Here is a 17,269-nt window from a genome sequence, read left to right as displayed (position 1 = left end):
GGCCGAGCCCGAAGCGCGGCGAGCGAAGCTCGCCTGCGAGGGGCCCTCTAATATTCACAACCCTATGTCCGCTTGGATGGTGGGGCTACCACCTCCACTCACCGCGCAGGCGCCGTTCAGCTTCAGAGATTTTCCGAAGCTTCGTCTGCTCCGTACTGCGCATGCGCAGTACGGCGCGGACACTATATCATGGCCGGACAGTATATGGCAGAACATCGGCACCAGTCAACCACCGGTGTCATGTGCGTCGCTGTGTAATATAGAGCAGGGTCCGGGAAGCCAATACCTCCCCGCAATTTCGGTCGCAATAGCATTGCCCTACCAATACGCATATGTTTTCCGCGCCAGAGGAACTTGATAAAGATTGAGCGAACCGCATGAAAGAAAGTCTGGGGTATTTGAGTAGCTTTATGTACTAATGTCAGGATCTTCCCTATCTGTTGTGGGGTAAATGTGATGCCAAAGTCCCTCTCCCATTTGTGGATAAATGGTGGGGTCGACTCCTCCTCCTGACTACTTAATAGGTTGTAGAGGAGGGAGAGGGTGTGTCGCACAGGTTCCTTTTTGTGACAGATGGATTCATAGGGCGTCAGGTCTCTAGGAGTGTAGGGGGCCCTTTGTATGGCCAGAAGAAAGTGACGAAGTTGATAAGCATTAAACAAGTCAAGCGGAGGGTCAGAAAGCTCGGCGACAGTTTGCGTGGTCGGGAGCCCTCCCGAGGGCCACACGTCTCCCAGACGCTGTTTCCCCACCACTGTCAACTGTCGCAGTTTCTTGTTGGTAAATCCCGGTGGGAAGTCTGGATTACCTATAACCGGAGACATTGGTGACGGCAGGGGAGCAATGTGTGTGCAGCGGAACAACCTCCGCACAACAGCCAACGTAGCTCCCACTACGGGGTGATCTCTGAGATCTCTGTATTGTTTCAGATCTGGGAGACCCAGACCCCCCTTGTCCTTTGGTCTGGCAAGCAATTGCAAACGGGCTCTGGGCGGTTTGCGCACCCAAATAAAGTCCCGGAGCAGCACCTGCAGTTGTCTGAAAAAAATTGGGGGTAACCAGATCGGTAATGTCTGGAACAAGTATAAGATCCACGGGAGGGCCGTCATTTTGAATGCATTACAGTGCCCGAACCAGGTCAGTGTTAAAGCATGCCAGTTTCCCAAATCAGATTTCAGTCTATTCAGGAGAGGGACAAAATTAAGCGGGTACAATTGCGCCAAATCCGCTGCGATGTCAACGCCCAGGTAACGTATAGATTTTTCAGCTCAGTGGAAAAGCGGAGCGTAGCCTCTTGGCCTCACCATCCGGGACCGATATATTCAATACAGCCGACGGTGCAACTGATTTTATAGTTTGATAGGCTGCCGTATCGCCGGAGAGCCGTGAGTATATTGGGAAGCGAAATGTGTGGATTGGAGACGAAAAAAATTAGATCGTCAGCGTACGCCGCAATTTTGTGGTGTGCCGAGGGTTTGGATATGCCAGTAATATTCGGGTCATTCTGAACGTGACACATAAGTGGTTCCAGTGTCAGAATAAAAATTAGGGGAGACAGAGGGCTCCCCTGCCTCGTCCCATTAGTGATGGGGAAAGAGTCCGAGCACTCTGAAAGCACCCAATCTCATCTGATCTTGGAGGCTAAGAAGAGTCAGGCCTAGTTAGTACCTGGATGGGAGACCACCTGGCAATACCAGTTATTGTAGGCTTCTTTTTATGTTGTTGGCGTTGATTCATTTTTTTTTTTTCGCTTGTTTCCCAAGATGACCATCTTGGCATTTGTCAAGAGGGTTGAGAGTGCCCAAAGAGTTCGCTTACAGCAGCATCACCCTGAAAGAGCCCTATCTCTTCTCATCTCTGAGGCTAAGAAGGGTTGGGCCTAGTTAGTTCCTGGATGGGAGATGGCTTTGGAATACCAGGTGCTGTAGTCTTCTTTTTATGTTGTTGACATTGACCTGTTTTTTTTTCGCTTGTTTCCCAAGGTGACTATCTTGGCATTTGTCAAGAGGGTTGAGAGTGCCCAAAGAGATGCCTATGGGCACATAAGCCTGAAAGTGCCCGATCTCCTCTGATCTCAGAGGCTAAACAGGGTCGGGCCTTGCTAGTACCTGGATTGGAGACCACCTGGGAATACTAGGTGCTGAAGGCTTTTTTTTATGTTGTTGACGTTGACTTGTTTTTTTTTTTTTGTTTGTTTACCAAGGTGACCATCTTGGTGTTTGTCAAGAGGGTTGAGAGTGCCTGAAGAGCTCGCCTATGGCCACATAACCCTGAAAGCACCAGATCTCGTCTGATCTCAGAGACTAAACAGGGTCGGGCCTTGTTAATACCTGGATGGGAGACCACCTGGGAATACTAGGTGCTGTAGACTTCTTCTCATGTTGTTGGCGTTGACTTTTTTTTGTTTGTTTCCCAAGGTGATCATATTGGCGTTAGTCAAGGTTGAGAGTGCCTGAAGAAATCTCCTACGGCCACACCACCCTGAAAGAGCCCAATCTCATCTGATCTCAGAGGCTAAGCAGGGTTGGGACCAGTTTAGTACCTGGATGGGAGACCGCCTGGGATTTCCAGATGCCGTAGGCTTCTTTTTATGTTGTTGCCGTTGACCTTTTTTTTTCCGCTTGTTTCCAAGGTGACCATCTTGGTGTTTGTCAAGAGAGTTGAGAGTGCCTGAAGATATTGGCTACGGCCACATCACCCTGAATCTGTTCCATCTCGTCTGATCTTGGAGGCTAAGCAGGGTCGGGCCTGGTAAATGTCTGGAAGGGAGACCGCGTGGGAATACCAGGTGTCATAGGCTTCTTTTTTTTTTAAATATAATTTTTTCTCCAAATAGGGGAAGACGGTCCCCCGAGTACTTGATACAGGTATATTCGCAACTGTGAGTCTGCCTTCCATCAATCACAATGATTCGAGGCATGGATAAAGTACTGTACCAAGATCCAGGGTCACACAAACCCCAGGTCCCTCCGGCATAATCCATCCAGAGGGGGGTGTGGGGCCGTCATTCCCAATTTTCCACTCTTTCCAAAAGAGAGGAGGGGGTGAGAGATAGGGGAGGAAGGCAGAAAAGAGAAGGGTTGAAAGATCAGAAAAGGAGAAGAGGGGGCGAGACACGATGGCAGCCACTGTCCAAGGGGCCAGTCAAGGAAAGCTCAGAGCACTAAGGCGATAGCAGGCGACATCCTTCCAGCGAGAATATAAAGGTATTCCAGATGTCCCAGGTTTGTTTAAAAAATTCTTGTTTACCTTGTGATGTGAGGATCAAGACCTCCATTTTTTTTTATGTCCTCTATTTTCCTAAGCCAGTGAGTAATGAAAGGGGTGGAACATTTTTTCCAATAGAGAGGGATGCAGGATTTCGCCGCATTTATCACATGCCGTAAAATTGATTTTTTTGTACTTCTTAATGGGAATCTGTGAATGGTGCAAGAGAAAGAATGCAGCCTCTTCCTGGATGGAGAAGTCTGTGAATTTTTGTGTTTTGCATCGGATCTCTGTCCAGAAGTCCACCAAGCTGGGGCAGGACCAAAAAATGTGCAGCAACGTGCCCTCTTCTTCGCCACACCTCCAGCATATGTTCGAAGAAGAGGGGAAACATTTCTGCAGCTTTGATGGTGTCAAATACCACCTGGTGAGAAGTTTAAAATTCGTCTCCTGTATCTTCGTGCACAGCGACATTTTGAGAGCCAAAGTGATAATGCGTTGTCTCTGTGCTGGGGAAAATTAGCAATTAAGGTCCTTTTCCCAGTTGGACAGACAGGTTAAGTGTGGGTAATCTGTTCGAGAGAGAATGTGGGCCAAAGGGCCTTCGCTCCTGCATAGAGTCTCAAACTCCGTCTGAGGGCGGGCGAACGTTTGAGGATTGGGGATGGAATGGAGAAAATGATGTTGTTGCGCCGCTCTCCAAAAAGGCAGTTGTAAAAGCCCTGTCGGATCTGTTAGGGTTGAGAAAGAAGGCCATTTTCCTTTAATGACGAATTTAGACGCATTGTCTAGGTTGGAATTTCTAAGTGGGTCCCCAGTTCAAAGGTTGGATGGCCACGTATAGGGAATAGGGGGGAAGCCAAAGACGTGAGTGTGTTTTGGGTAGCGATCAGGTGACTGACTTTAAACTGAGCCCCTATAGTGGGATGTGACATAAATTCTGTGGGTAAATACTTATAGCACCACATGGCGCTTCTTTTTTTTTTTTTTTTAACAGCACAAGTTTATTGAACAACTCAGTTATAACAAGATATTACAGTAGGTACAAACATTAGCCTCTTCATAGGTGACGGACAGTAATACATCTTACATTAAGGAAAATTCCTGACAATGATAGTATAGACTCCAATATAGCTCACTCCACACACGTATGCAGATTTTCCACCCACCTATCCCATATTTTGTGGTATTTGGCTGGACACCCACGATTTCTATACACCAGTTTAATCAAGGGTAGCTTACTATTAATGCCCATTACCCATTCCCGCATAGTAGGCATGGTTGGACGCATCCAGTATTTAGCCACAAGCTTTCGTGCGGTAAACAGCGTAGAGTGCAAAAATGTAGCCAAGTATTGATCAACAGAGGTATCAGGAAATATACTAAGTAGGTCAAGTTGAAGGGGTGAACCCATGTGGTCATGTAGAAACCTGACAATCTGCCCCCAATACTCCTGGACCAATGGGCATTGCCAGAGAAGATGGTAGAAAGTACCAGTCGTACAAGAGCAACGGGGACACTTCGGGTTATAGTCAGGATGATACTTAGCTATCCGGATAGGGGTGGGATAGGACCTGTGTATCACATAGTACTGCGTTAGTCGGTCAGGTAGGCTAAGCGAAGCCTGTTGAACGTTCTCAAGGGCATCCTCCCATTCCCCCCCATCAAAGGGACCTATGTCCTCTTCCCATCTCAACCTGGCCCGTTCAGTGGTTTGCGCCACCAAGCGGGCCCGGAGTAGGCCGTATAGAGTCGAGATCAATTTAGCCGGTTCGTCTCCCATAATTACATCTGTCAAAGCCAGCGACTGTACATTCGGAAAGTCCTGAGCAAATTGCGCGTGTCGCAATTGCAAGTAGCGAAAGTGCATATGAGGGGGTATGTTAAATTCCACTTGTAGGGAGGGAAAATCCCTTACGCCCATAGGAGTCACCACCTTATACAGAAAAAGTATCCCTCTAGAAGCCCACAAGTCTACATCTGGTAAGCCAGACAACTCACGAAGCAGGGGGTTGCGCCATAGCAGTGTATGTGAGTGGTAATAGTCAGCTCCCAGTAATCTAAGGGCTAGTTTCCGAATACTCCGGTGGTGTGGCAGGATCCGGGACCGGGCATCCCTAACCCCACCACCCCGAAAAATCATCTGAAGGGGAGTATCAACAAGGGATTCAGCCCCCCCGCCCACCAAGGCCTGATATCTGTGACTATCCGCTCTATGGAGGTGATAAAAATTGGAAATCTGGGCTGCTATGTAGTATGTGTGGAAATCAGGGAGAGCCAGTCCCCATAGAGGTCGGGTTTTTAAGTGTGTTCCATGCCAATTTATGTCTAGATGGGCCCCAGATAAAGGTGTTTAAGACACCGTCTAATGTTTTAAAGAACGCCACGGGGACCATGACAGGGGAATGCCAAAGTACATAAAGGAGTTTCGGCAGGAGGATAATTTTAGTAATATTGATCCGTCCCATAACCCCAATGGGGAGACGGGACCATGCCTTAGTCTTCTCCCACACATACAGAAGCAGTGGTTCAAGATTAAGATGAATATACTCCCCAGGTTCCCTCGTAACCTGTACTCCCAAATACTGAATGGAGGATACCCTGGAGAGTGGGAGAGAAGCTGCATCCCGGTCCGGGGAGAACAAGTCAATGGGTAGAACCTGCGACTTGGTCCAATTAATACGCAGACCGGAATGACCACCAAACTCCTCTATGACCCCCAGGGCAGACTCCAACGACCGACCCGAGTCCTCTAAATACAGTAAAGTATCATCCGCATAAATACTTACCGATTCCACCAGAGAACCGCGTCAGAGGCCTACTACAGCCGGGTGTGCCCGAAGTGCAGCAGCCAACGGTTCTGCCGCCAAAGCATATAACATAGGAGACAACCCTGACATGTGCCACGGCCCAGCTGAAAGGGGTCCGACACCCATCCGTTAACCGCTACTCTAGCCATTGGGCGATAGTATAGGAGAGTAATCCATTTAACAAAATTGGGGCCAAACCCAAATTTACCCAAGCATTCCCAAAGATAATTCCACTCAATGGAATCAAATGCCTTAGCGGCATCCAGTGACACCACCACCCTCGAGCCTACTCTGTCATGCTCAGCCTGGATATTCATATATAACCGGCGGATATTAATGGCCGTGTTTTTCCTGGGCATAAATCCAGTTTGATCCGGGTGAACAAGTGATAGGATGACTCCACTCAGACGGGTGGCAAGAACTTTAGCCAAAATTTTAATATCTGCTTGGAGCAGCGAGATGGGGCGATAGGAATCCGGGGAGTGGGGATCCTTTCCTGGCTTGGGTATCACTATAATAACTGCCTGCCGTAGAGTATCAGGTAGGGACCCGGAGTCAAATATGTGTGTATATACATTCAACAATTCTGGCACTAGTGTCTCAGAGTAGTGGGCATAGAAATCCAGGGGAATACCATCCAGTCCAGGGGCCTTAGCCGTTGCAAGGGATGCCACCGCTAGCCTAATCTCATCTGCTGATATCGGGGCCTCAAGAGACTCAACCTGAGCCTCAGACAGGTGGGGAAGAGAGATATCTCGGAGGTACGCCCCCGTCTCAGTCCTCGGCCTATGTACCTGCGACTCATAAAGGGCAGCATAGTAAGCACGAAACATGGTGGCCACTGTTGGCGGATCAGTCACCTCCTCACCCCCATTGTCAGTCAACGAAACCACCACCGGGGGCTTGGAGTCCCGATGCGCCAAGTAGGCCAGCAACTTTCCCGCCCTCTCTCCTTGTTCAAACACCCGTTGCTTAACAAAAAACAACTTTTGCTTAGCCTGTTCAATGTGGAGGTGATCTACTAGCCTTGTGTGGTGTCGTAATACCTGGGCCTTAGCAGGTGTGGGGTCAGTAGTGAAGTCAGTGGTCACTGAGTCCAGCTCCCGTTGGGCATTAGATAGCAAAGTCTTGGAGGTACGCTTCAACTGGTTAATCCGGTGTGTTAAAGGGGAGCGTACGTGCAGTTTAAAAGCCTCCCAGGTACAGTCAACCGGAGCCGTCCCCTGATTAGTAGTAAAGAAAAACCCCCATTCATCCCCTAAGTCTTCGCTGTCACTCAAGGCGGTTAAACAGAAGGGGTGAAGCCGCCATGGTTTCCGTCCAGTAGGTCGGGTCAAGGAAAAAGTTGCCCAGCAAGGAGCGTGGTCTGACAATGATCTAGCATAATAGCCCGTGTCTACTAGCCTGGGTAACAACTGGGCGGACACAGCAATATAATCTATACGTGACATGGTGGAGTGAGTTGCAGAGAAACAGGAGTAAACACGTTTAGCCTGATATTTAAATCGCCACAGATCTGTAAGAGAGAATTCCTGAAACGTGCGACCTAGGCCAGTATCTCCCGGTAAATGATCCCCTCGAGTAGAGCCCATTCTATCCACCCCCGGATTCAAAACCATATTAAAATCACCCAGCCAAATTGCTGGGACATTAGGGTGTTGAGCCATAAAAGATAATCCCTCTGTACTTAGTCTATGATCGTAAGGCGGGGGTACATAATAGGCGAGAATAATGTACTGTTCTCCGTGCAATAAGCAGTGTATAAATATATATCTGCCCTGCGGGTCTGTCTGCAAAGAAACCAAGGAAAACTGTGCAGTTTTAGATATCAATACAGACACCCCGCGAGAATAGGACGTATGAGTGGCGTGGTAAGCCCATCCAATCCACGGGCGACGCAAAGCTATTTGCAATCTCCCAGTTACATGCGTCTCCACCAGGACTGTGATATCCGCTCTATACGTTTTGAGACACCCAAACACTGCCGCCCTCTTAATTTTATCCCGAATCCCCCTGACATTCCACGTCAGCAACTTCAGGGTACCCATGGCGTGGTCTCAGCCAATATCACAAGGAGGAAAATAGTATCCAAACCACCCGTCGAAGCAGTATCCATTCCCATATTCATCAGAGTATACATGAAAAAGAGACATTTGTCTGTTCCATAACCAAATAAAGCTTGTGCCATAAACTAAGCATAAAACATGACATACTATAACATAATAACTACAACCCATCCGCACCTTCCCTGCTCTCAGCCACCCCAACTTGGCTGGAGCTCCCTTCCCAAAACAAACCATAGAACACTAGGCAATGTCAATAACAATAAGCCACGGGGGTGGACTTTGCCAGATATGGACCCAGTGACAAGACCAAGTCTTCTCCCGTCATAACCCGGCTTGTAGGCCGGAGCCGGACCATGTGTCCCATTGGTGCGGTGCCCAGTTCAGCAGTGGGACATAACAGTCCAGTAAAGGGCATGTATCAGGAGAAAGTCAAAGTTCTGCAGTCCCATGCAGCAAGTCCAGATGACCCGCGTCCCCCCTACCCCCCCAGGGAAAGGGCCCAATAGAGCCCGCCAAGCGGGTCCCCCAAACTAAGAGGGAGGGGGAGGGGTATTGTGTAACGAACCAGGGGGATGCCCGCAGAGCGTGGCTATAGGCAGCAGTACATGTTCAGTCAACAAGAGCAACGGCCATCCATCTTAGAGAGGGGGAACAGAAGCATCAATTCAGGGACTGAGGATAATGAACCACGCATAGGCAGTCCAACAGCGATCTGCTTGCACACGGGCAAATAGAAAGGGGGGAACAGATAGAGTACTCACAAATCTTCCAACGATTTTAGTCTCGAGGTGGCCGATTTCGAGACGCGTCTCTCTGGTCCAACCAGGAAACCGCCATCTCAGGATCTTCAAAAAAGTAGGCCCTATCTTCCCCCACTACGCGGAGTCTGGCTGGGTACAACATGGCGTACTTGAGGTGATGTGCCCTGAGGCGCCTCTTGACTTCCACGAATCGGGAACGACGTTTTTGAACTTCTGCGGAGCAGTCGGGAAACACTGAGATATGTCCGTTCTGAAACGGGATGTTGCCTTTTTCACGAGTAAGGCGAAGGATGACATCCCTATCCCGGTAATTTAGCAGCTTAGCAATGCACGTGCGAGGAGGTGCCCCCTCCGGCGGCGGGCAGGCAGGCATTCTGTGGGCCCTTTTAATAATAAATGAGGTAGAAAACGCCTCCCTACCGTAGGCCTTAATCAGGAGAGATTCCAAAAATGTCGCCGGGTCAGCCCCCTCGGAGCCCTCCGGCAGGCCGATAAAGCGGAGGTTTGATCTGCGGGCCCTATTCTCAAGGTCGTCCTGTTTCTGGGCCAGCTGCTGGAGCTGCCTTTGCACATCCTCCTGGGCATGCTGCAGAGGGAACAGGACATCTTCGGCCTGACTGATCCGGGTTTCAGTTTCCTTCACTCTGTCACGCAGTTTAGCCATGTCCTGTCGGATAAGTGAGACATCCACCTTAACCTCCTCAAGCTTAGTTGTCAGTGTGGTCTGGCAGGTAGAAATCGCCTCAAGCACCTTCGCCGTGTCTGAGGTAGCAGGTTCTGCAGCCAGAGTGGACTGTCCGCCATGTTGGCCCTCATGGTCCCGCCGGAACTTTTCAAGAGATGCCGCCGCTGCAGACTGCTTCTTTGTCTGAGACATCGTCCCAATGTATGCACGAAAAATAATCGGATATTACACCGGTAAGATCGTAGGTAAAATAGTCAGTGGGCACCCAGGATCACTACAGGAGATCGCGGTAGGAGCGGAGCTCAGGTCACAAGCGTCCTACTCCATTGCTGTCCAGGCCACGCCCCCACCCCACATGGCGCTTCTTAGCGGAATTCGGGAGTGAGCTTAGAAAGATTGTTTCGATTCCAGTCCAATACACGCCCCAGATGGGAGGCCAGGTAGTAGCGTCGCAAGTCAGGGAGAACCAACCCTCCCTGTTGTTTAGACAATGTCAGCTGTGACCGCTAAAGTCTGGGATTTTTGTGGGCCCAGTTAAATTGAGTGAGCAAGGATTAAGCTTGCTTAAAAAACGGGACTGGAATCTGGATCGGGAGAGCTTGGAAAAGATAAGTAAATTTAGGGAGTATGTTCATTTTAATGAGATTGCATCTCCTGAACCAGGAATGGAGGCCAGAATGCCACCCGTGAAGCAAACTGCGGATCTTAGTGACAAGGGGTGGGGGGAAGTTCAACATAAACGTACGCGCGATGTCCGGTGGAATGTAAGTACCTAAGTACTTAAGGGCTGTATGGGTCCATTTAAATCGAAAATTGGACTGCAAGTCTATTAACGTTTGCGGGGGGACTGTAACCCCCCATGGCCTTTGATTTCAAGAAGTATCCCGTATATCTGGAATTCCCGAAAGAGATTTGGCAAGGAAACTCTGGGATTTGTCAGCGAGAACAGCATGTCATCCGCGTAGGCAGATATCTTGCACTCAATAGTACCCATTTGGAGTCCCGTTATGTCTGAGTTTTGTCGAATTGTGGAGAGAAAGGGTTCCAATGACAGTGCGAATAATAGGGGCGACAGGGGGCAACCCTGTCTCGTCCCATTCCCGATGTCAAGGGGAGATGAGAGAACCCCATTCGCTTTGACTTGAGCTGAAGGGCGTGAGTATATCTTACTTATCCATGCCAGCATCCGTTCACTCAGACCTATATGGCGAAGGACCGAGAACATTAATGTCCATTTGACCCGATCAAAAGCCTTCTCGGCATCAGTACTCATGAAAAGACAAGGGGTCCCAGATGACTTTGCTTTATGGATCAGGGTAAGCACCTTAATGGTGTTGTCCCTATCTTCCCTGGTGGGAATAAAACCTAACTGGTCAATATGTATAAGGGACTGCAAGTGATGTGCCAATCACGTGGCGAGGATTTTAGAGAATAGTTTTAGGACCGAATTTAGGAGGGAAATGGGTCTGTAGCTCCCACATAGGCCCGGGTCTTTGCCCTCCTTAGGTATCAACGAGATTTGGGCTCTAAGGGTATCCTCAGGAAAATCCCCATTTGAGCTCAGAGTATTAAATAAATTCACCAAGCGCGGGCCGAGAATAGGGAGGAAGGTCTTAAAGTATTGTGCGGTATATCCGTCAGGGCCCGGAGCCTTACCCACCTTCGGAGGTCCCACGGCTGTCTGGACTTCTTCCAGTGTGATCGGGTCCTCCAAGTACTCCCGTGATTCCGATGAGAGGGTTGGTAGACCAGAACCGGTTACATATTGTCCTGTCCAAACCTTGAATCGGGCAGGTTGTAGAGATCAGAGTAACATTTTTCAAAGACTTCGGCTATTTGGTTTGGGGTAGAGGCCCTCTGGCCATTCTCATCTATCAACTGTGGTATGTAAGAGCCAGATTTCAACTCCTTTACCGACCTGGCTAAGATTTTTCCGCATTTGTCCCCTGACTCCTACGTCAGTTTACGACAAAACTGGAGTGCCGCTTTCGCTTTATAATGGAGTAGGTCAGCAATATGGGTACGGAGTGTCCCCAATTCAATCTCTAAGGTCCGTGAGGGGGCATGTTTATGTTTCGCTTCCACAGAGGCAAGTTCACGAAACAGATTAGCAAGCTGTTCCTTCCGTGTTCAGTTGATGGGCACCCCGTGCCTGATAAGTACCCTGCGGAGTACTGACTTGTGAGCCTTCCAAATTATCCCAGGGTCACAGTCCTGCGTTTAGTTTTCTTGGAAATAAAGGTCCAATTCCCTGGTTACATCTGCTAAAACTTCCGGTATCTGGAGGAGGCTCTCATTAAGGTGCCAGAATAGAGACCTAGGTGAGGGGTTCCTAGAGAGGGTGTAGGTAAGGGCTACAGGAGCGTGGTCGGACCAAGTAATATGGCCGATGGAGGAAGAGCTCACCAAGTGCAGTTGGTCATGTGGAATCAAGAAGAAGTCTATCCTCAAGTATGATTTGTGAGGGGAAGAGCAAAAAGAGTAGTCCCTTTCCCCAGAGTGTTGCAGACGCCAGACATCAACTAATTGGTCATTCATTAAACACTTAGTAATCCGCTTTCTAGAGGAAATGAGGAGCGAGGAGCAAGAGGCAGAAGTGTCAACCGATGGCGAAAGGGGACATTAAAGTCCCCACCTAATATCAACTGGCCCTCCCGAAAGTCACATAATCTGTGCAGGGTAGTTCTGAGGAACATGTCTTGGTGATCATTGGGAGCGTACACAGTGACAAATGTAAAAAGGCGCTCTCCAATGTGGCCCCTAAGAAAAAGATATCGGCCCCCAGGGTCCACCAGAGAATCCTGGAGAACCCAGGGGAGCCTGCTAGAGATCAGAATGGAGACTCCCTTGGTCTTAGAGGAGGGGTTAGTAGAGTGGTAGACCTTAGGGAAGGATCTCGACCATAAAATGGGGAGGTTAGTATTTTTAAAATGTGTTTCTTGTATAAAGGCCACATCAGTACAGGAAGTCTTGAGTTCTCACAGGAGGATCCACCGTTTTTCAGGGGAGTTCAGTCCCTTAACGTTTAGAGAGGTGACCTTGACTGAGTCTGCCATCGCTCCTCGGGGAGGGGGAGGGGGACGTCAGAGAAAAGCAAAGAAAGTTGAACCAAGGTAGGTTTTGGGTAGGTAATGCATGGCGGGAACTAAGGGGGAGAAAGGAAGGGCAAATGGAAGGAAAGGTAAAGGGAAAAAGAGGCCGGGCACCTCAACCCCAGGGGGAGAGGGAAATTAAGGGTTGTCCACACTCAACAGTACAGGAAGGGTATACTAAAACAGCACAATTATGCTATAGTGCTTACCAGATGTACACTGGGTTTAAAGCGCTGTCCTACTTGGGTTGGTGGGTAGACAGGTCGGAGAGGGAGCCCCCGAATCCTAGTCCCCCCAGTCCCGGCAGTGGGGGAAAGGGGAGGGAAAGGAGGGAAGGGAAGGGTGGGAAGGGGGGAAGGGAGGGGGGAAACAGGAGAGAGGGGACAAACATGCGGAAATGTCAAGTCCTTTAGCGCACTCCCACCAGCAAACACCCAGACCCCATAAATTTCAACTCCTCCCCTCCATGGTCACCACATCAAGATGAAAGAGGAGCAGCCCTGGTCGGTGCATGGAAAATCCGGCAGGCAAGGGGCTGGGGCCACCATCCCTCCATCCAACGGGATACTTCACCCGAGCAGCAGTCCTGGGGCCCGCCAATTAGTGTCTCTCCTGCATCGCCATCGGGGGCTGTGTAGAGCATCCAGAGGGAGGCTGGGACTGCCCAAACAGTAAGGGGTAAATCCTCCAGGGGGGTCCAGAGTCACCCTGGAGGGAGGCAGTGTCTCGTACCAATAGGCTCAATAAATAAGTCATCCAGGGTCCCCGAAAGCTGCACAAGGCAATGTCGGCAAAGAGTAGGTGGGAGCCAGAAGGGGGGACGAGGGGAGCAACCAGGGGGAGGGGACACATATGCGGGAATGTCAAGCCCTTCCAATACAGCGCACTAGGTATCACTCAGACCCCCCAAAGTGCAACTCCCCCATCTAAGGTCAAGACTCCAGAAGGGAAGATGAGCCGCCCTGGTCTGTACATGAAAGAACCTGCTGCCAAGGGGTTGGGGCCATCATCCCTTCCTCCAGTGGGAGATGCCACCGGCATGACAGCCCCGTGTCCTGTCAAGTGGTGCCCCTCTGACAATGTCGTTGTGGTATATGTGGAGCATCCAGGGAGAGGCAGGGACCACCCAAACAGTGAGGGGTAAAGCCTCCAAGGGGGACCGGTGTCAGACAGGAGGATAGCGGTGTCTTGTACAAGTTGTTTAATTAGACAAGTCATCCAGTGTGTTCCTGTGAGCAGTGGAAGGAAAGGTCGGTAAGGATTATGAATGGGTGGGGGCCAGGGAGTGCATAAAACTGCCACCAGATGACCGGGGCAGAGAGGGCAAGGGGATGAAAGTCAGATCTGGTAGGTGGGGGCGGGGGTGAGGAGTGTCCCTCATATTACTCACGTTGGCCATCCTTTGAAGCTGAGCGCTCTGCATACCCATTACGTTCTTCTGTATAATCTAGCCTATCTGTATACATTAGCCTGTCTTTTGTACACATTAGCCGGTCCTCTGTATACACTAGTCTGTCTGTATACACTAGTGTATACAGATAGGCTAGATTATACAGAAGAACGTCCTGGGTATGCAGAGGTGGAGGCTAGGGTATACAGAGAGAGAGGCTAGAGTATGCATACTTGCTAGTGTATACAGACGGACTAGTGTATACAGAAGACCGGCTAGTTTATATAGGGAGACTAATGTCTGCAAAAGACAGGCTAGTGTATACAAATAGGCTAGATTATAGAGAAGAACATCTTGGGTATGCAGAGAGAGAGGCTGGGTGTATGCAGACTTGCTAGTGTATACAGACGGACTAGTGTATACAGAGAGGCTTGGGTATACAGAGAGCTAATGTATAAAGAGCAGCTAGTGTATACAAAAGACATCCAAGGGTATACAGAGAGACTCGTGTATGCAGAAGAGTTTATACAGAGAGGCTAAAGTGTACAAAACACCGGCTAGTGTATATAGCTAGGCTAGATTATACAGAAGACCGTCCTGGGTATGCAGAGATGGAGGCTAGGATATACAGAGAGAGAGAGGCTGGGTTACACAGAGAGGCAGGAGTATGCAGACTTGCTAGTGTATACAGATGGACTAGTGTATACAGTAGACCGGCTAGTTTATACAGAGAGGCTAATGTGTACAAAAGAGAGGCTAATGTGTACAAAAGACAGGCTAGTGTATACAGATAGGCTAGATTATACAGAAGAAGGTCCTGGTTATGCAAGAGATGGAGGCTAGGGTATGCAGAGAGAGAGGCTTGGTTACACAGACTTGCTAGTGTATACAGACGGACTAGTGTATACAGAGGACCGGCTAGTTTATACAGAGAGGCTAATATGTACAAAAGACAGGCTATTTTTTACAGATAGGCTAGATTATACAGAAGAACGTCCTGGGTATGCAGAGATGGAGGCTAGGGTATACAGAGAGAGAGAGAGGCTGGGTTACACAGAGAGGCAGGAGTATGCAGACTTGCTAGTGTATACAGATGGACTAGTGTATACAGTAGACCGGCTAGTTTACACAGAGAGGCTAATGTGTACAAAAGACAGGCTAGTGTATACAGATAGGCTAGATTATACAGAAGAAGGTCCTGGTTTATGCAAGAGATGGAGGCTAGGGTATGCAGAGAGAGAGGCTAGGCTTGGTTACATAGACTTGCTAGTGTATACAGACGGACTAGTGTATACAGAGGATCGGCTAGTTTATACAGAGAGGCTAATGTGTACAAAGGACAGGCTAGTGTATACAGATAGGCTAGATTATACAGAAGAACGTCCTGGGTATGCAGAGATGGAGGCTAGGGTATACAGAGAGAGAGGCTAGAGTATGCATACTTGCTAGTGTATACAGGCGGACTAGTATATACAGAAGACCGGTTAGTTTATACAGAGAGGCAAATGTGTACAAAAGACAGGCTAGTGTATACAGATAGGCTAGATTATACAGAAGAAGGTCCTGGTTTATGCAAGAGATGGAGGCTAGGGTATACAGAGAGAGAGGCTAGGCTTGGTTACATAGACTTGCTAGTGTATACAGACGGACTAGTGTATACAGAGGATCGGCTAGTTTATACAGAGAGGCTAATGTGTACAAAGGACAGGCTAGTGTATACAGATAGGCTAGATTATACAGAAGAACGTCCTTGGGTATGCAGAGATGGGGGCTAGGGTATACAGAGAGAGAGGCTAGAGTATGCATACTTGCTAGTGTATACAGATGGACTAGTGTATACAGAGGACTGGCTAGTTTATACAGAGAGGCTAGATTATGCAGAAGAACGTCCTGGGTATGCAGAGATGGAGGCTAAGGTATACAGAGAGAGAGGCTAGAGTACGCATACTTACTAGTGTATACAGATGGACTAGTGTATACAGAGGATTGGCTAGTATATACAGAGAGGCTAATGTGGGTATGCAGAGATGGAGGCTGGGTTACACAGAGAGGCTAGTGTATGCAAGCTTGCTAGTGTATACAGACGGACTAGTGTATACAGTAGACCAGCTAGTTTATACAGGGAGGCTAATGTCTACAGAAGACCGGCTAGTGTATACACATAGGCTAGATTATAGAGAAGAACGTCCTGGGTATGCAGAGATGGAGGCTAAGGTATACAGAGAGAGAAGTTGGGTTACAAAGAGAGGCTAGTGTATGCAGACTTGCTAGTGTATACCGGTGGACTAGTGTATACAGAGAGGCTTGGGTATACAGAGAGCTAATGTATAAAGAGATGCTAGTGTATACAAAAGACAACCAAGAGTAGACAGTGAGGCTCGTGTATACAGAAGGCTAATTTGTATATTTGTGTATACATATAGGCTAGATTATACAGAGGAAGGTCCTGGGTATGCAGAGATGGAGGCTAGGGAATCCAGAGAGAGACTGTGTTACACAGAGAGGCTAGAGTATGCAGAAGACCGGCTATTTTTTTTACAGATAGGCTTGTGTAGACAGAAGACAGTCTGGGGCTAGTGAGGCTAGTGTATGCGGAGAGGCTGGGACACCGAGACTATTGTAAAAATAAGACAGGCTAGTGTATATAGATTACGGGCACGTGTATACAGAAGACAGAGAGGCTAGTCTATACAGAGTGGCTGGTGTACACAGAGAGATTAATGTATACAGAAAAGCTAGCGTGTAAAGAAGACAGGACTTTATTTTTTGCTAATGCAACTACTTCTGAAACATGTAAAGTGCTTTTTTCATATTTTGGTGCTGTTAAAAAGTGGTGTGTTGTCAGTGGTGAAATCAATATGACAGTTAATGTGGAGAACTACAAATATACAAAATAGAGCAAACGAGTGCTAAGTTTATTTTGTTAAGTCATTGACTGAGAGACGTTAAGTAATTGGCCGTTATTTGTTTGGCAGTACATGGTTTATTTTGATGTAAGATAGTTTTATTCTCTACTTATAGCCGAGTTTTAGACGACTTTATTATTAGCATTATTCGCATTATTCCTATTTATTATGCAGAGTGTAAATATTGCAGTGAGACGATATTGCTTTTGAAAGATTTGTAAAATTATACATAGCATTGTTAGCAGACCAATAGGACAATTTACATGGCTTAATATTGCAGAGCGTAATTTATCAGGAAAGAGATCCAAAGCGTTAGTTGCAGTAGCTTCATAAAACTGAGAAATCGTTGCAT

The 17,269-nt window shown here is 48.4% G+C and overlaps 2 pseudogenes; both read left to right on the top strand.

Moving 5' to 3' along the window:
* Positions 1–2,252: 2,252 nt before the first annotated feature.
* On the top strand, positions 2,253–2,371 carry LOC143931385 (5S ribosomal RNA; annotated as a pseudogene).
* A 92-nt stretch (positions 2,372–2,463) lies between these two features.
* Positions 2,464–2,583, top strand: LOC143931513 (5S ribosomal RNA; annotated as a pseudogene).
* Positions 2,584–17,269: the final 14,686 nt, after the last annotated feature.

The sequence above is a fragment of the Lithobates pipiens genome, unplaced genomic scaffold (assembly GCF_037356315.1).
Source record: "Lithobates pipiens isolate NorthernLeopardFrog02 unplaced genomic scaffold, aLitPip1_a1.2 Scaffold_25, whole genome shotgun sequence".
NCBI classification, from domain to species: domain Eukaryota; kingdom Metazoa; phylum Chordata; class Amphibia; order Anura; family Ranidae; genus Lithobates; species Lithobates pipiens.
The sequence above is the reverse complement of the archived record's forward strand: the minus strand, read 5'-3'. Positions and strand labels throughout refer to the sequence as shown.